This window comes from Geospiza fortis, unplaced genomic scaffold, assembly GCF_000277835.1.
Source record: "Geospiza fortis unplaced genomic scaffold, GeoFor_1.0 scaffold100, whole genome shotgun sequence".
Lineage (NCBI taxonomy): Eukaryota > Metazoa > Chordata > Aves > Passeriformes > Thraupidae > Geospiza > Geospiza fortis.
Window position 1 is genome coordinate 5074313 of NW_005054350.1, and position 12878 is coordinate 5087190.

Genomic DNA, 12878 nt, shown 5'->3' on the forward strand with positions numbered 1-12878 from the left:
GCAAGACCACATCTGAAGCACAGTGGGTGTCCCCTGGTCATTCCATTTTGCCGCAAACAGACACCCTCTGAATACCTGAGTGTTACACTGAAAAGAGTCCCAAGAAGTCACTAATCAAAGGACGGAGGCAGAGTGAGGACACTCACTGAGCTACCAATATCTGCTCCACCACAATTATCCAAAAGCAAGACAGAGAGCACAGCAGTACCTCACTCATCACCACAGACCTTCAGTCCAAAATATCTGCATATGTGTGAAGGACCTGATTCTTGCAGAAATGGGGCACACCATTTTTGGACAAAAATACCCTAGTAACAAACACAGCTCCATTTTGGAGAGCAATGAACCACAAGAAGAATAAAAACTATCTCTTTTGGCTAAGTATGTCAAAACACTTCAGAAAACATGAGTGGTACTCATATAACTGTTGAGACTTTGGAATAAGATGAGAAGATCCAATTAGAATTAATTTACCAAGACCATACAAGGTCTGTATCACATCTAAGTTCTGCATCTATTGCACTTTTTACAACATACTGAACAGCTTAATACAAATCTCTGTTTTCATTTGAACACTTCTTAGATGGCCTCTGATGTAATCTTGACATTTGACTGCATGGCAGCATTTCAGTCTTTCATTTAATAAGCAGTGGCCAGGTATAAAATCAGTGCCTTTTCCTTTCTTTAACAAGGCAACACAACCATGAAAGGAGAAGGAATAGGGAAGTACTTCATGTAGACAGGTAAAGCAAGTTTAAAATTTCACAAGTCACATGTAATCACACAAACACAGCATTAAGTAACTCCCCTGTGAGTCATGCACTCTTCATAACTGGCAAAAATTAAAGCCTCAAGAAGGGACTCCACAGAATTTTTTTGATAAAAAGAATAAAATACAAATTGTTTAGCAGAATTCAGCTCCTCAACCTCAGATTAGTTTACAGGATATGTGATGCCATGAGAATGTTGAAAAATTTACTTCAAAGGAGGGTGCATAATCATACAGTTGAAGTCACACAGGAGCAAGCCATACATTTTTCAAATAATGCCAGCATCAGATCACCTCTAAAAGTAGCAAAACTAGCTATTGTGTGGTCTCTCATTTACCTGTAGATGGATAAAGTCTGGCAGCTACAGCACCATCCAAGGCATTTCAAGTTCAGCTCTGAGAGTCCATTCCAGCTCAGGAGTGATATACAAACAGAAAAAACTACTTAACTTTCAACAATCAGTGAGCTACCGACCACATCCATACCTGAGTGGGCTCTTGGAGGAGCCAGCTCACATTTAGAATATCCAGCTGTATCCAGAACACGCCCTATTACTGAGGGTATTCCAGCTCTCCAGTAATCTAATCAGTAGGGAGCCAGCCTTAAAATAAATAATTAAATAATACCCTAGACATTTTAGAAATATCAAAAATACGGTTTCCAATCCCATTATGATAAAGTCTTGCAATCGCATGAAGATAAAATCTCCAGATATGTGGAAGCACGTGCTTTCCAGTTTGGTTCACTCCAGGGAAAAAGAGTATTACAGCCCCTAGCCTACAAAATTCTATAGAGCTCCATCACGATGCAATTCACAGGCTGTTTCCAAGACACACATTTTGGAAAAAACAAAAACAGGATCCCTGGAAGAGGATGGATAGTTGAATGCTTTGCTCCAGGAGAGAGCACATTGGAAAGAGATGGACCAGAACTGCCTAGGAAAAGCCCCTGTCCCATGGTGCTGCCTCCTGCACTGGCTGTACTGTCACACTCCTATTTTACCATAACATCCCACTTTCCTGGAGAGGCAGGCTTCGACAATTTATAGCCCACTACCTCTCCAAAGCAAGTAGTCTACAAGAAATAGCTGGGCACAGATCTTTGTTACAGGGTAACAACGAAAGCCCTATACAGAGGGTACACAAACTATGCCCCACAAGTGGCTCCCCCCACCCTCCCCACCACGTGCCTCATTCTATCCTTCAGGGATATCAGAGCAAGTCCTCCCATGTCTCTCCTCAGCTGAACCAATGGCCATGGAAGCAGTTTCAAAGCAGTGCTCTACATTATGATCACAATCAAATATTTAAGAGGCATTCTTGCAAATAACTGTCCAGGTAACAAGCTGTTTAATTGCTTTGCATGGCAGCTTTCTCAAGTAACAAGCAGAAGGCCTGAACTCTGCACCACGAGGCAGACAGGCACTGCACCCAGACCAGACTTCTGAAGAAGTATCTTGACTAATCAGCCACCTGCACTGCAACTGCTACTGCCCACCCTGAGAATAATTTCTCATTCTTCAAACTTCTTGGCAATGTGCTACTCCACTGTTCAGGACTCTCTGTTTGTAACCCCAGCAAATCCCGCTCTTGGTTCCCATGGTCTTGTCAGCACAAAGTAATCCAATATCTCCAGTAACACTACTCAAGCCTGGTACATTAGCTTCTCACTCATGGTTTAGTCACACTCTTCCCCAGACTCTCGCCATTTGCTTCCTTGTCCCCTTTCCTGCAGTGCAGCTCCTCCACAATCAGGACTGCACCTCATCTATCTCACAATCTTTTCCTCACCAAGCAGGTGTTCACAACCTGGACCTGTGCAACCCCAGTTTCACCATTCCTGTTCTCCACACCCAGTGTCTCATCTAACCTCACCTCTTGGCTGCTCACAGTTTCCCAGGTTTCCCTCACCACCTTCTATTTCTCCCACACTCAGTTCTCGTTAAAACTTCTGTAAATTATGGGCCACACATAAGCAAGGCAATCTGGGAGGTCTTCTCCAGCCAAATACAGGTTCCTCCTCTAAATTACAAAGAGCACTAAAAAGATTTGCCTGATTAGCAAAATATTCATTATTACAGAAAAGAGATATTTTCTTGCTAGCTGAATTCTCAGAAACAGTTTGAGGAATGTAGTTAGTGCTTTAAAAAAAAAATAAAATTGAAGTAACAGCCTCTGATACAAAACTTTTCAGCCCAAATTAAAATATGGTAGCTTTTGATAAGAGCTGAATTACTGAGTGTTGAATTGAATACTACAACTGTCCTGCTAACACATTGAGCCCTCCTATACTTCTGAAAACCGCCACACTGTGCAACATATGTAATACCCACTATTACTTAGACTGGCTTTAGAATTATTCCTGGTGTGACAACCCTGCCCCTTCTCTCTTGTCCACCTCTCCAAATTCCCACTTGTACCAACAAGAGAAAAGAAAATTTTACTTTTACTACTTAACAAAGGAAGGAAGAATATACAACAAAAGGCGTGCAGTTTACTTTCTTGACAATCACTGTAAACACAGTATCACCATGGGTTTTGTCTGCCCTTGGAGCTATATCCAACTGTATCCAAATTCACATTTTCTAACAAACCCTTCAAAGAGTAGTCTAGTCCCCAAAGGTCTGCAGCAAGTTGTACAGAGATTATGATTTTGCAAATTAATACTAATTGTTATACTTTAATCAGTTCCTGGGCCAGATCTATTTAATGACAAATTCCCCTGATCAGAGATTTAAACTACAGCATTGCTCAGTCACACTCCAGTACCTAAATGCAGCCAGCTTGAGAACAGCTGTCAATTTAGTGGAGTCAGGGGAAAAAAGCAAACATCCTAAACCCAAGACTGGTTGAGCTGAATGTACTACAAATGATGTTAAAAAAGCAAGTGCTATTCAGAGTAAAAAATGCAAAATGAAGCAGATGAAAAACCAATTGATTTGGCATAAAATATTTTACAGGAGTTTTAAGCACTGCTGCTGTTCTTTCAAAAGCATCTGCAAACTACCCGTGACAGATCAAACAACACAGAACAGAACCTAGTTTTCCAGAGAGGCCAGAGCTCTACACACTCAGTTCCAACACCCAGCAAAAAACAACAAAGCCTATAAAAAAATCTATTTTTGTGTTTTGTGGGGATTTTTTAAGAGTGTCTTAGCTAACACATGCTAAAATACTAGACTGGCAAGGGTAAACAGCAATTACCAAAGACTCTTTGCTTTGGATTTAACAGTGGCAACAAATCTGGGAATGCCCAGACACCAGAAATGCACACTATAAAGCACTGGCCCTTCTGTAACAGAAGTAATTCACCTGGCAAATTCCAGAGCAGCAGTGGAGATGCAGTAAGGCACTGTGAGGCTCGTGCCAGCAGTGGAGTTCAAGCTCTGTGGAGCTCTTGGGAGGCACACTCAGCTGACATGTGCAGGCAGGTGCCACTGCTGCTGCTGCACCATCACCTTTCGTACCCGTGCCAACTACAGCGAAACCAGGACTGGTGTGTGCCCCTCTGCCAACGCCACTGCACTGGTGTGGCTGCTGGTTTGCCCTTCAAGAGCTACCTGCTGCCACCCCCAAACACACAGTGCCACAGAGAGCCTTGCCACACTCCATAAATCTGCTTAACACGTAGATGGAATGGCAGAGCACGGGTGCTGCACACAGAACTGCATGCTGAGTCCAGACAGCGTGGCTTTTTAATCCAGTATTCAAATATCATCTTTCAGACTGGATATAGAAAAAAAATCAATTAGAATCACCATGCTTCTTCACTGAATTGGGTGAATTGTGATCATTATTTTATTCACAGAATTTTCAAACAGCATTAACTTTGCAGAAGTCACTTCATAATCCCTTAACTGGGAGGGCAGTACAAACAATCTTTACCAAAGGCAAAGAATATTCAATTCCATGGCCTTATCATACTCAGAAAGAAGCAATTTCTGAAAGTATATTAATGACACACAAACCTTTAGGGCTTGAACCGTGAAAATTAACTTTCTTATGCTTTACATTGCATTTTTGCCACCATCTATTGAGCAAAGATGAAAAGATCTATCAATTACAGGGTGTCACTTGAACTGACAACTCTGTAGCAGAAGAGGAAGTAAAGAACAGCTTTGCTTGGATCTCTTCATAGTGTGATACAGGACACAGATGATCAATTTCCATGTATGATTCTTTTCATGTTTAAAACCCTGCATGTTCCAGTGCAACAATGGCAAAACATGTTCAGCTTCTAGTGAATATTAAATGGAACTACGGTGGTTGAGATAAAACCCATTCTACCATAACAGCAGAAAGGAAAAGAAGACTTTGATCCAGAAACACTATTTATTTTTAGTGATTATTTAATAACTATTTCTATCAGCTGATTATTCTTAGTGTTTATTTGAAATCTATGTCTATCACCTTTGCTTTTGGCTTAAAAGTCTTGTTTATTATCAAGCTAACATCAGTGCCTATTGACCTGAAAATCAGCCTTCACTGGTTGCCTTATTAAGTCCAATTTGAGTAGAATCAAGCACAGACTGGGCTGCACGCAAACGTTTTCCCAACTTAACAATAATGGACTGACACGTAACATTTCTGTGCTCCCAGCACAGCAGTTTTTAGCACAGCCTTATTGTAGATGCAGTTCTACCCACCAAAAGGTTTTTTCTGATGTAGCTTGTTTTATTTTGAGATCTGTTTTGAGGCAAGCCAACAAAATAATTGTTTTGCTGATCCATGTTATGTCTGCAGCAGGAACCTGCAGGGAAGAGATGTCAATGTCTTTCAAATTCATGTGATATATTAAAAAAAAAAAAAAAATAGCATGGTATGTAAAGTTTCCGTACAAGAGTAGGGCTATACCATCTCTTCTTCCCAGACATATTCCCATTAATGCCAGTGACAATTCTTCATCAACACCACATGAAGGATTTAGCCTTTCAGCAAATTTCTGAATTTTTAGTTATTTTTTTCAGTACCATATGAAGAGATGGGGTTTACAAGTTCTGCTTTCCATGTCTGCCCCAGATTCACTCAATACCCAAAGGGAAAGTCAATGTAAATATTTACAAGCTCAGCAGATTATTAATTATGATTAACATCACCACCTCCAGGGCTGAGATGTTGCAAAATGTCACGCATGTGAACACAGAAAGCATTCAGAAATACATGGAAGGCAAGGTGTGGCACCACCCACCATGGGGCAGCTGTTGGTCTCTGCAGAGAAAGCAGGAATCTGTCATCCATTAAAATGCCAATTACTGGGACAGCAGCAGGACCCACAAGTTCACACTATTTGCCTTGTCTTCTATGCTAATTTACCTAGCCAGCCTTAGAAGAAAGCTTACATGAAACACCTGCCTTCTAGAAAAATGTATAAATATCCTTAGAATTTAAAATTAAATCCACATATACTTTCTAAAACAGGCTTCATTTAGCTCAGTCTGTAGCATCTACTGCAGCAATTTTCAGCAATCCTACATCTTGAGAATATCACCAAACCCCCCCCATACCTTAAGAAATGCACTGATTGATGTTTTCAACCTACTTGCCAAATACAATAAAAATTAAATGAATAACATACAACATTAAAAATACTGTATGCTTCAAGGATGGAGGAAAGGTTTGGTATTTGATAGCACAGGACCAAAGAAATTCTGATTGCCTTTCCAAATCTGTTGTGTTGCCTTGTCTAAACATAAGTCATGCTGCTTTAATTAAAATTAGAGCAGATAGTTTAATGGAAGCCTGAATACACAGAAGACCAAAGATGGCCTTTGTCCTATCCCTCCCTCTAAAGAAGATAAACTGCCTCCATCAGTCTAAGGCAATTTTAAGAGTGGTGAAATCCTTGCACATAAGTACTAAAACCCACCAAATGTAATAAACCTACCTGTCAAAATACCCACCAACAACTGACTGTTCTAATGATAACACACTAACTGCAAAATTCTTTTACACGATTGTGTATCTTTTAGATGTGTTTGAAGTTTGACTGAAGTAACATTAAACCCTTACTTACTAAGGGATTTATCAAAAACAAGCAACCGAAAGAAGCCCAAAGAAAACTGCAAAGAAATTTGATCATAGACCAAATAAAATATCATAAAATTGCAGCACACAAAATGAATGACATATGTAAAACTAATGTGCCTTCTCCCGTGCTTTGTGGGGTCGTATACAGGTTCTGGCATATTCAAAAGTACATTTTGAAAGCCACTGCCAGAAAAATAGTTCTTATTTATCTTTGTGAAGGAACATGCATTTAAATATACACCCTAGTATATCAGTCACACTAATATACTAATATATAGCAGCAAAGAACTCCACAGGTTCATCACTTCCTCTTTCAGCTGGAAAGCTGAAATTTGTTTCCTCCAACAATGTTTCAAAACCTGACTGCTTAAAAGGCATCTGCTCCCAAGTGGTGCAAACTGCATGAATTTTGGAGAACTGCAACCCCAAATTTCAGAATGAAAACTTTAGAAGCATGACCTGTGAAAGATCTCTGCATCTAGAATTAACAAGTGGCCAGCATGTAGAAAACTTGGAGAATTTGTCAAGATTAAAACACCTAAAGGACAAGAAAAGCTAAAACCACTGGACTGAAATAATCCAAGGGGTTTCTGGAGAAATCAGTTCAATCACTTGGTATTTTTACCCCCAAGGTTTTAGTCCATTCAATCAATTAAAAATATCCCACAGAATACAAAAAGCTCTTTAGGCTATCTTAAAGGAATGGTATCTCCTTTGAAGCCACCACAACTGAAATGCAGAAAAGGAAATTACTCTTTTCTTTGAATCCAGTTAAAAAACAAAAGGTATTTTGGGTTCTTTACAGTTTAGCATTACACTTTTATATACAGCATTTGGTTCACAATATTAAAATCTACTGGAGCAGTACAAATATAGTAAAATATCTGTCAACTTAATTACCTTTTACCAGTAATTATACACTACATTAACACACTCAGTATTAAGTATGTGAAAGCAGTATACTGGATATAGGAAAACAATACCAGAGAATTATGAACTTCCATAATATTCATGGCAGAAAACCACTACTACCATGTAATGAGAGAGTTTAATTGCTGGCATGTTGAGCACTAGAATTTACATTCAGCACTCAATTTAATTCATGCTAATAAAACTCACTGAAAATTTATTTTCATGGCAACATCCAGAAAAATTCTGCACCTGACTGTTGATCCTTGTATTTACAAAACACAACAGGGCAGGCTAGAAATGTTAAAGTAGCAACAAGCTTCACCACCAAAGTAAGATAAATGTTAAACCTCACAAAAGCCATTAGAGGATAAACATTAAATTACAGCTTCAAGCTCAGAGGTGTAAGTTCTATTTTAGAAGTTAGATATGATTTTAAAGAGAAGCAATACCCTTGAAATTTTCTTACTTTTTTTTTTATGAGAAAGAGAAGCTGCAATTTTTGCCACTGTGATATCTTTTTCCATACTGTCAAGTTAAGAATTATCATCATATATTGTGTTTTCAAAAGTCATTCTTCGAGCTCTGGTAGTAGAGTTCTGTGATCAGTTCCAAGAGCTCCTTTCTGCCAGATGTCTTGTCCTTTAGTGACAGAAAAAGCCCAGAGATCCTACTGAATTGTGAAACAGGAGGAAAACTTCATGGGCTGCCTTCACCTAGACACCAGAAACCTGTGAAATTTTCATACCAGAGAGGACAAAAATGTATAAAAATACATTTTATCTATACATAACTACTGGAATTGACTCAAGAATTAGTCACTGCTAAGAAATGTACAAAACAACGAACACGAAACTAAATTTATTCTCCTTAAAATAAATTTCAGTTTGGTTCAAACTTGCATTCTGATTTGGAATGTCAAACCTTACCACCCAGCACTCACTCCTCTTTATTCCTCTCCAGCAACCATCTGTCCCTTCCCACCTCATGCAAACAGCCATCACTCATCCCTTGCTCTCCCTGCGTGCCTCCAGAGACCAGAATAGCCAGTCTAAAAAAGCTCTGCTCCATGTGGGTGAGAAAGAGAATAAAGATGGCAGAGTGGATATGAGGAATGTGCTCCTACTGTTTGGGAAGATGACCCTTCCACTGCACTGAAGGGTGGGCCTATCCCTATGAAGAAGTATAGCCCCCAGCAGGCAAAATGGGGCATCTGTGCACCTGCACACAGGGTCTGCCCCAGCGCTGCACTCCTGTCACGCTGAAGCTGGCACCAATCATTAACCGTTCCCTGCTTCCTCCAGGGAACACAGAGCCTGCATCAGGCAAGGCAGGGATCACAGACAAGGTCATATCATAAATTAATGTGTACCACCAAGGATTATCATCCTTCTTTTAAAGAAATTTTCTCTTTGCATTGATTGCATAAGGTCTGTATTTCTGCCTACCTCCCTAGCACTTACAACAAATGGACAGACAGCAAGCTATTAACAATTAAGGGCGCACCAGGATAGATGAAGTGACTTACATCACATTCTTCAATTATTAGTATTATATCAGAATAGTTGCATCATTTTATTCTGCACTATTTCCTATTTCTGTAAAAAACAATACTAAATTTGCTTATTTAAAATACAACATTTTCTCCATAAATATTTTTTTAAGCTTGGCTAAATATCACATTACTATTGACACACATTAACAATTTGCTGTACGTACTGATTTATATTATTACTGTTTTAGCATCTGGCAAGCACTTTTTCTTTATTATTATAAAATTATGTGTTTAGTAAATAATTAGCTGCTATTTCTTAGTCAGGATCCTACACCAAGCTTCTTCTGGAAGAAACTAGGACATCTTCATTATCTGTACTTTTGTTTACTGAGTATCACAGGAACTAGACAAGGAAAAAAATACCAAATCGTGTTTTCTATTTAAAAACACCTTAATTAGTTATCAAAGGAAATACTGCTTGTAGGTAGTGAACTGATTGCTCTAAATGCTGTGATCTCAAGGCTTTGAATTTGCAGATCTCAGTCGTTGATGTATACATAGAATTCACCATTAGATAAGAAAAAGAGATGCTTTCTGTGCTTTTTTAATGCACAGCCAATAATAAAAAACACTAAGGACATAGTTACACATTCCAAATATTTCTGGTCAGACATACTTTGTTCAGGTATTAAATGTTGTTTTTACCTTCTTATTATCCACTGAAGCCACTGCACTTCCTATTTATCTTTTTCACAAATTCTTCCCTACTAGTTCAAAATTGTCACAACACTTTACTGATGAAACCTAAATAAATGTTTTCCTAGTACATTATCTGCTAGTAACAGGACAGAATAAACTAGAAACTCCTTGGACATATTTGAGGCAACTTACTGCGTGAGCCAATGTACTGGATCAACACTCCTTACTTGGATAATACCCTATAAATCCCCCACTTCCCAGCAGCTGCCCCAAGTAAGCTGTCGTTCCCCAGTTTTTACTGCAGCCTAAAGAAAAACTGGAAGCAGGGAGCACAGGATCCCTGCTGCTATTCAGCTTTGCAGACCTGCTGTTGCTGCCACCATCAAAGTCTGTTTCACTCTACTATACCTCCACCGAGTTTGTAATGCCTGATGTCAAGCCCAAAAGGTGAGGGATGGTTGGGAGGAGAAGGCTAAGCATGGACAGGAATGGAGTCACACCCTTCCTTTTTCTAAACTCAGCCTGCATCCTTACCCTTCTGGCTTTGGCCACGGCAAGCAGAAGATGTAAACCTTATCTGGACAGCAGTCACCCCTCAACACCACCACCTCTGGGGATGCAGCCTAAGTAAAACCTCCTATTTCTAGCCCAACTGTGGGCTCATTTGATATACTTTTTTTTTTTTGAGCAATAATTTGAAAACCACCATCCACAAGGCTCTGGGGAACAGCAGAAGGAGTTGATGATAGCAAACCATGCACATAGCAAACCATGACTAGTTGTAAGGGTAGCGAAACATTCACTGATTCAACATAACCAGATACATTAGCTCAGAGACAAACTTGGTAGATTATGCTACACTATACTGATATAAACTGAAGGTAAATATCATACTATATTCTGGCATTTTGAGGCTAGCTACATGACACCAAGCTTTATCCAAGGAAAGTGAATTAGCATTTGGTGATATTTATTGCTGAACAGCAGCATCTTCCATATTAGTCTAAGAACTGCCCATAAGAAACAGCAGTGTTTACTCAGGAAATATGCAAACCTTTTCTGCAAGAAAATACAGCTAAAACTCACTGGGAGGAGTGCCTGAAGGGTGCAGTGCAGATGAGAACCCTAAAGAGTTCAGTGCAGGGCTTGTGCATATCAGCTTTGCTTTAAGGACATCTGCAGAACTGAGCCGTGCAGCTCTGAAGCAGGAACACAGTTATTGCTATTCCAGGACAATATATTCCAGTGTAGACATGCACATATAGAAATGGAAATAATCTGCCCTACAGAAAAAGAACTTTCTTCCCCACATAACTACAATCACACCAGTGATTTCACTGTGAAATCCTTACTTTGGGGAAAAGCCCCACCAAACCAAAGTACAAAATATGCCCTCCTACCCCTGAATACACCTGAACTAAGACAGAACAATGCAGAAGTTGCACATGGAGTATTAAGATTTGAAGGCAGCTATTCCCATGTTCCATTTCAGATGTGGGAAGACTAAAGTAAATTTATTTTCTCCAACCTAGAAATGAGATCGGTAGGACGAGGAATGTACAGTTCCCTACTTCAACAAAATAGACATTCTATTCTTGTAGTTAGCTAGAACATTACAGCAAAAGGGTTAATAAATTTCACACTCTTAGAAGTACTAAATGCTCAAAACTACAACAGTTTGGAAGGGCTTTTTAAAATTCCTGTTTATTTCTTGTTTATTTCTCTGTAGAAAAGAGCCTCCCAAGAGCTTGTCACACTGACTGTATGGATTATTCCCAGACTGAGCTGAAATGAACTGAAGCACAGCACCATCCACCACCAGCTGTATGCAACACCTCAAGCAACATCAAAACCCAAATCTAAGGGATCCCTCTGCCATTTCCCTGTAAGCTCATTAATAAATTTACATCCATTACCATCCTGTGTCATAGCCAACAAAGCCTTAACACCACCCCTGAAAGGGTGAGTTATGGCAGTGCAGACCACTCATGGTAAGTACTTCGAGCTGTTTCCAGATCAGAAACCTGTTTAAGGGCACAGTTAGGGCTGTTTTCCTGTGCTGAAACCAGGGATTTGCACAAATCACCCTGGTTTATGCAACTGGCAAAAAGGCCTTAGCCTGGTTTTTTTAAATTATTATTTTCTATCAACAATTGTCATGAATCTCAGGGACACTGGGGTGGGGTAAATCCAAACCACACCATTCTCATGAACAGATACTTTTGGTGTGGATTGCTGGCATTATCTTTCTCACTGGTTTGAACATCTGTTAGCACTTAAAAACAAGATGTATTTACTCATACATCACCCACTAACATATCCTTGGAAGTGTTCAAGGCCATCTGGGATGGGGATCTGAGCAACCTGGTCTAGTGAAAGGTGTCCCTGCTCATGGCAGAAGGGCTGGAAGTAGATGGTCTCTCAGGCCCCTTCCAAACTATTCTGTGATTCTATGATGAACACGAACACACACTTTCTAAACAACATTATTATCAGGTAGGAAACACGACATCCTTAGAACCTGCTAATCACACTAGATGCAGAAAAATTACAACAACAGTAAATTTTTCTGGGTTTTAAGGTGAGACCTCTAGGTGAAGGTAGAAGAATATAAATCCCTGACCTCTCCCTCCCTCAAAAAAAACCCCAAAAAAACAGCTAAAAACGACCTTGCAAAGAGGCAACCCAGAGCGCAGACTGAGCTGCAGCGAACCCGCACGACCCAAAGGGAGCAAACGCCTACGGAAACAGGGCGCACAAGGTGCCCGTAAGGGCAGGAGGGACAACAGGGCCCGTAAGTATCGCACAGGGGCCGGACACCCGCCCGGGCGGGGAACGGAGGGGGAGAGGAAAGCAAGAGAAGGAAAGAAGCAAGGAAAGAAAGGAGAGAGGGAAGGAACGCAGGGAAGGCAAAGGAGAGGCAGGGCGAGCAGCGACCCGAGGGAAAATGGGCGGAGCCTCCCGAGGCCACGCCCCTCC